The sequence below is a fragment of the Amaranthus tricolor genome, chromosome 3 (genome assembly GCF_026212465.1).
Source record: "Amaranthus tricolor cultivar Red isolate AtriRed21 chromosome 3, ASM2621246v1, whole genome shotgun sequence".
In the NCBI taxonomy this organism is placed as follows: Eukaryota; Viridiplantae; Streptophyta; class Magnoliopsida; order Caryophyllales; family Amaranthaceae; genus Amaranthus; species Amaranthus tricolor.
The window spans coordinates 19095763-19096303 of NC_080049.1; positions in this window are offsets into that span (position 1 = coordinate 19095763).

The following is a 541-nucleotide window of genomic DNA, read 5'->3' on the forward strand; positions in this document are numbered from 1 at the left end:
TATATATATATATATATATATATATATATATATATATATATATATATATATATATATGTATGTATGTATATATATATATATATATATATATATATATATATATATATATATATATATATATATATATATATATATATATATATATATATACATACATACATATATATATATATATATATATATATATATATATATATATATATATATATATATATATATATATATATATATATATATATATATATATATATATATATATATATATATATATTTGAGAATTGGGAATATATTAATGAAAGGATAAACACTGTACCCAGGTCACACCATTCCCGCTGGCATAAAAAACCCTAATAGGGGGAAAAAGGCATATATATATATATATATATATATATATATATATATATATATATATATATATATATATATATATATATATATATATATATATATATATATATATATATATATATATATATACATATATAGAAAAATATAGATCGACAATAATTAATAATTAAAACCTGTTTACCTAGAAAGACAG